This window comes from Rhinopithecus bieti, unplaced genomic scaffold (assembly GCF_001698545.2).
Source record: "Rhinopithecus bieti isolate Rb0 unplaced genomic scaffold, ASM169854v2 scaffold_50384, whole genome shotgun sequence".
NCBI lineage: Eukaryota > Metazoa > Chordata > Mammalia > Primates > Cercopithecidae > Rhinopithecus > Rhinopithecus bieti.
Genome location: NW_016820218.1, coordinates 638619 through 644618, shown reverse-complemented (window position 1 = coordinate 644618; position 6000 = coordinate 638619).

Genomic DNA, 6000 nt, shown 5'->3' with positions numbered 1-6000 from the left:
AGTCCTGTGCTGTTTGTTGCCCATGATGGGGGCAGGGTGGCTTTCTTGGCCTTCCTGTTCCAACCTTCATCTTACGTAGGCCCTGGGGGCCTGAGCCTCAAGCGTGGGAGTTTCTCCATAATCCTGTCCCTTCCCTCTATGGCAGCTGAATTCTGTCTTTTAACTTCCAAGAGCAAATTTCCTGGTCTTGTCCCTTTTGTGAGAAACCTTTGCTTTGTAACGAAGATTCTGGGCATGATTAGGTTTCTCCATCTTCCCCAGCAGCGATAGCTTTTGCTGTAATCTACCCCTCCCCAGTGACAGTTGACCTTTTGCTGAGGACTGGGGGTGAGAGGGTTTTCTGATCTGCCCCAGTGGCAGATGTGTTTTACTTTGTATGACAAAAAGTCCTGGGTTTTGTGCTTGTCCTCAAGAGGCAGCCACTCTCTGTCTGTACACCCATCCCACTAAGGGAGCTCCGTCAGGTCTTCTGCTCTGTCCTTATCTTTCTCGTTAAGTACCATGTTGAGTCCGTGAAAGAAAGCTGGTTAGTCAGTGGGCACACCATATGTGGGGGGTTCCCGGAGTTTCTGCTGTTATTTTCACATACATTTGGCCTTTAAGTATATGTCAAAGTATCAATTGCTTTTTTGCCCCCTTTTTTGCCTGCAAGTTTTTCCTCCTGTGTTCTGTCAAAGGTCTCACCTGTCCTTGGAGGTGCTTGCCACCTTTTTGAATTCAGTTCACCTGTTGCTTGGCAATCTTCTTTCTCTGATAGGCTCAAGAAAAGTTTTGATTTTGTAGATTTTCTGGCTTTATTTTTTTCTTTTTGTGGTTGTTGTTAACATGGGAGCAGTATTCCTTTGCATCTTTGTCTATGCTAAGTGGAAATACAGATCTCAAACCATTATTTAAGGATATCAAAACTTCACCATAAATATTACAAAATTTATGGATTTTTTTCTAACTTTTAACATTGAACAGTTTTTAAATTTCCTTTAATAATAAAAGTTTAAGGCTAAGAATATTATTCTGAGCATAGTTTTGGTTGTATCATATATTTTCTAAATGTTCTTATTTTGTCTGTAACCATGCTATCCTAAATGACTGATCTAAATTTTCTCGTTTTATTACTTTTAAAATAGCATATAATTATAATTTTTTGACCCAATAATTATTTAAGACTTGGCTTTTTAATGTTAAAATTTTTTAAAAATTGGGTTAAGCCAGGTTCTATGCCTCATACCTGTAGTCTGAGCACTTTGGGAGGCTGAGACAGGAGGATTGCTTGAGTCCTGGAGTTTGAGACAAGCTTGGACAACATAGGGAGACCCCGTCTCTAAAAAATAAAAAAATTAGTCAGGCATGGTGGCTCACACTGATAGTCCTGGCTACTTTGGAGGTTAAGGTGGAAGGACTGCTTGAGCCTGGGAGATGGAAGGCTGCAGTGAGCTATGATTGCACCACTGCATTCTAGCCTGGGTGACAGAGCGAGACCCTGTCTCCAAAAAAAATTTTGGTGGTAAAAATTCTACCTAATGAAAGCTTAATATACATAATTGTAAATAATACATACATAAATATAAACAATATATATGTATACACACACAAATGCGTATGGCCAATGTAGAAGGGGGATAATAGCTCTAACGGGTCTAGATGGTCTGTTTTCCACATGAGTTTCTTCTACCTTGTTTGTGTTGAGTTGTCTCTTTTTTGCTTCATGGCCCCTCATTACCAAGTTCTTAGTTTGATTCAGTGGTTTATAGTATGTTTTAGTAGCCAGTAATATTAATCCCACCTTGATATCATTTCCCATAATTTTATTACTTATTTCAGACATTCATTTTTCCATAAATACTATAAGACCGTTTCATTCAATTTTAAAAAATCGAACAAAATATCTATTTTCTGGAATAAAATCAGAATTGCACAAAATTTATACATTAATTTTGGGGAAGAGATATTTACAGATTAGATCTTCACATCCAAGAACATGCTGTCATTGCATATTCATATTTCGTTTATATACTTCAATAGACATTTATAGTTTTTAAAATCTAGGTTTGTATACCTCTCATTAAAATTTATTTTCCAGCCTGATCAACATGGTGAGACTCTCATGTCTACAGAAAAACTTAAAAATTAGCCGGACATGGTGATGCACACCTGTGGTCCCAGCCACTCAGGGGGCTGAGGCAGGAGGATCACTTGAGCCCAGGAGGTTGAGACTGAAGTGAGCGAGCCATGTTCACACCACTGCACTCCAAACCTGGGTGACAAAGTAAGACCCTGTATCAAAAATAAATAAATAAGTAAATAAACAAATAAATACATATGTATAGGATAACATGAATGTAATATTTTCTCTAATTTCTGTTTTTACCTAGTGATTCCTTTTATAGATATATGTTGAATTTTTTTTTTGAGATGGAGTCTCGCTCTTATTGCTTAGGCTGGAGTGCAATGGTGCGATCTCAGCTCACTGCAACCTCTGCCTCTTGAGTTCAAATGATTCTCCTGCCTCAGCCTCCCAAGTAGCTGGGATTACAGGCACCCACCACCACACCCACCTAATTTTTTGTATTTTTAGTAGAGATGGGTTTTCACAATGTTGGCCAGGCTGGTCTTGAACTGTTGAGCTCAGGTGATCCATCTGCCTCAGCCTCCCAAAATGCTGGGATTATAGGCATGAGACACCACGCCTGGCCGTTGATTTTTGTATATGCAGCTATTTAACAAATTGCATCTATTCTAGTAGTTTTTATGAGGATCTTCTGGGTCTAATAAGTTGAAAACCACAAACAGTACAAAGAATACAAAATCCATTTAAAACCAAAACAAAACAAAAGCAGATAAGGCTCCTAGTCGATACGGATGCTTCTTTTCTGAGGATAGTAGTTTGAATAACAAGGTCCCAGACTGGTGATTCCCGGATTTTGCTGCACATTAGAATCACCTGGGAAGCTTTTTTTTTTTTTTAGACAGAGTCTTGCTCTGTCACCCAGGCTGGAGTGCAGTGGTGTGATCTCAGCTCACTGCAACCTCTGCCTCCTGGTTCAAGCAATTCTCCTGCCTCAGTCTCCCAAGTAGCTGGGATTACAGGCACGGGCCACCATGCCCAGCTAATTTTTGTATTTTTAGTAGAGACGTGGTTTCACCATGTTGGCCAGGCTGGTCTTGAACTCCTGACCTCAGGTGATCTAACTGCCTCAGCCTCCCACAGTTCTGGGATTACAGGCTGGGAAGCTTTAAAACTCCTGCAGCCTTGGGTAGGAGCCAGGCAATAAAATTTTTTAAACATCCTCAGGTGATTCCAATTTGCAGTGAAGTTGTGAACCGTTCTAGCCCAGCATTGAGCAAATGATGGCCCACAAGTCAAATCCTGCATTTTTGGAAACAAAGTTCTATTGGAACATAGCCATGCTCATTTGTTTACATATTGTCTTGCTTGCTTTCACACTTCAGTGGTAGAAATGAGTAGTTGTGAAAGAGACCGTATGGCTCACAAAAACTAAAATATTTAGTATCTAGCCTTTTTCTCAATAGAAAAAGATAAAATCACAATGAGGTGTAACCTCACTCCAATTAGAATGGTTATTATCAAAAGGACAAAAAATAACAAATGCTAGCAAGGATGAGGAAGATGGGGAACTCTTACACTGTTGGTGGGAACGTAAATTAGTTCAGCCATTATGGAAAACAGTAAAATGGTGCCTCAAAAAACTAAAAATAGAACTATGATGTGATCCAGCAACTCCACTAGTAGGTGGATATCCAAAGGAAAGGAAATCAGTACATCAAAGGGATACATGCACCCCATGTTTACTGCAGCACTATTCACGATAGCCAAGGTATGGAATCAACCTGTGTCCATCAACAGACGAATGGATAAAGCAAATTTGGTATATATACACAATGGAATACTATTTAGCCGTAAAAAGAATGACATTCTATCATCTGCAGCAACATGGATGAGACTGAAGAACATTAAGTTAAGTGCAATGAGCCAGGCACAGAAAGATAAATGCTGCATGTTCTCACTCATAAGTAGAAGCTAAAAAAAGCATTGATCTCATGAAGGTAGAGAGTAGAATAGTGGTTACTAGAGGTGGGGCGGGTAAGGAGACAGAGGAATAACTAAAGATTGTTAACGAATACGAAAGTACAGCAGGGTAGGAGGAATACATTCTAGTGTTCTATAGTACTATGGAGTGACTGTAATTAACAATAATTTATTATAATTTTCAAATAGCTAGAAGAACAGATTTTGAATGTACACAAAGAAATGATCAATGTTTGAGGTACTTGGTATGCTAATTACCCTGATTTGATCATTACACCTTGTATACATGTATGGAGGTATACTGTAGTCCATAAATAGGTATAATTATTTATTTAGTTAATTTATTTATTTTGAGATGGAGTTTCGCTCTTGTGCCCAGGCTGGAGTGCAACGGTGCAATTTCGGCTCACCGCAACCTCGGCCTCCTGAGTTCAAGCAATTCTCCTGGTTCAGCTTCCTGAGTAGCTAGGACTACAGGCATGTGCCACCACACCGGCTAATTTTGTATTTTTAGTAGAGACAGGGTTTCTCCATGTCTCTACTAAGATATGGAGAGGTTTGGTCAGGCTGGTCTCAAACTCCTGACCTCAGGTGATCCGCCAGCCTTGGCCTCTCAAAGTGCTAGGATTACAGGCATGAGCCACTGCACCCGGCCAATAGGTACTATTAATATGTGTCGATTTTAAAAAGATAAAACAAAGGGGCATAGAGTCTATTTGTTAGCTCTTTTGTGCAAGATTTTGCTATAGTTTACTGTTTCTAGAAGGCTTTGCTTTATTAAGAAAACTACTCCCTTGGCTAGGCTCATGGCTCATGCCTGTAATCCCAGCACTTTGGGAGGCCGGGGCTGGCAGATTGCCTGAGGTCAGGGGTTCAAGACCAGCCTGGCTAACATGGTGAAACCTCATCTCTAATAAAAATACAAAAATTAGCTGGGTTTGGTGGCACATGCCTGTAGTCCCAGCTATTTGGAGGCTGAGGCAGGAGAATCGCTTGAACCCAGGAGTTGGAGGTTGCGGTGAGCTGAGATGGCACCACTGCACTCCAGCCTGGGTGACACAGCAAGACTCCGTCTCAAAAAAAAAAAAAGGAAAAAAAAGGGCTACTCCCTTTTACTCCCCACCCTGCTACAGCCCAAATGTGTTGTTTTTCTAAACTAATGTGATATTTGGAAAGCTGTAATTCCCAGTAAATTAATTTAACAAGTATTTACTAAGCTTCTACTATGTATTAGGCATTTGAGATACTTTATGGAGAAAAGGGACAAAATGCCATGACTGTTAGGAGTTTTTATTCTAGTAGGGTCGGGAAGGGTAAAAGACAGCTCAAACACATTAATTATGTAAAAGACACACTAAATTAAATGGTAATAATTTCTATGGAGAAAAATAAAGCAGGAAAGTCCTTGTGAGATGGTGACATTTGAGCCATGTCATCAAGGAAATAACAGTGAGCCATGAAAAAATCTGAAGGAAGAACTGCACTCCAGGCAGAAAAAACTGACAAGTGTGAAGAGGTCTTGGTGGTGCGTGCCTGGTGTGTCTGTCTGGAAAGAAACAGGGACGCATGTGGCTGGAGCACAGTAAATCAGGCAGGAGTATAGGAGGACAAGCAGTCTTAGAGAGAACATGCTACCAGATTATTTAGCCCATAGGCTATTGTAATGACCCTGGCTTTTAAGAAAAAGATGGGAAACCAGTGGGGGGTTTGAGTATCCAGGGGTGTGATCTGTATTTTGACAGGCTCACTCCAGCTGCTGTTGAGAACAGACTGAAGAAAGCCAAGGACAGACTCATGGAGACCCCTTAAGAGTCAACTGCAAAATTCCAAGCACAGGTCATGGTAGATTAGAACAAGAAGTTAGTAGAGGAGGTAGTAAAAATGGAAGCCGAAAGGTTATTCTCATTCCAGCTTCTAATTAGTGTCAGTTCCTCTCAGATTCTGGCATAATTGTC